The following is a 687-nucleotide window of genomic DNA, read 5'->3' as shown; positions in this document are numbered from 1 at the left end:
AAATAAGGAAAAACTAAAGATGAAGGATGGATTTTCATCCAAGTGATATTATTTGATGTAAAAAAAAAAAAAAAACCCAACAAATTGTAAAAACATAATTACCCAAGCTATCCATAAAAGAAGTATATTTAAAAGCATATTTCTTGTTCCTTTATTGTCATTCTGTTTTAAAAATTCTATAAAAAATTCTTTATAAGCTTCTAATACTGGTATTTGTTATTATAGTTGCTTCTTCATAGCATTGTAAGACATTACTAAGAGCCACTTTAAAGGTAGAGCCATTTAGGGCTCCAGAGCAACAGGTTGCGGACCCCGGGTATAGATCAAATCATATTATTTTGGTCTAGTCAAATCCTTTCTTCCACACCTAAATTCAATAACTGGTAAGAATATATTCATATAACTTTTCATGCAATCTTTTTGCCATTTTAACAACTTTGTGGTGTGATAAAGGATTAAGAACCTGGTGGCCTACTCAAACCGATTGATCCAAATCAGCCTGCAAGATCAACAAGATCGAAGCACATCACATCTGCTTATTTTGACACAAATGGACAAATGAGACAAACCAGCATTTTGTCTCTTGATGATTGAAAACCCAGCAGATATCTGTAGGGAGGTGAAGAAATGTGCTAGGAAGTGAAGATCCAGCGAACAGAAGCACTTTTTGCACAATACTAATAAAGT

The sequence above is a fragment of the Cyprinodon variegatus genome, unplaced genomic scaffold (genome assembly GCF_000732505.1).
Source record: "Cyprinodon variegatus isolate N-32 unplaced genomic scaffold, C_variegatus-1.0 Scaffold93, whole genome shotgun sequence".
NCBI classification, from domain to species: Eukaryota; Metazoa; Chordata; class Actinopteri; order Cyprinodontiformes; family Cyprinodontidae; genus Cyprinodon; species Cyprinodon variegatus.
Note: the sequence above shows the minus strand (reverse complement) of the source record.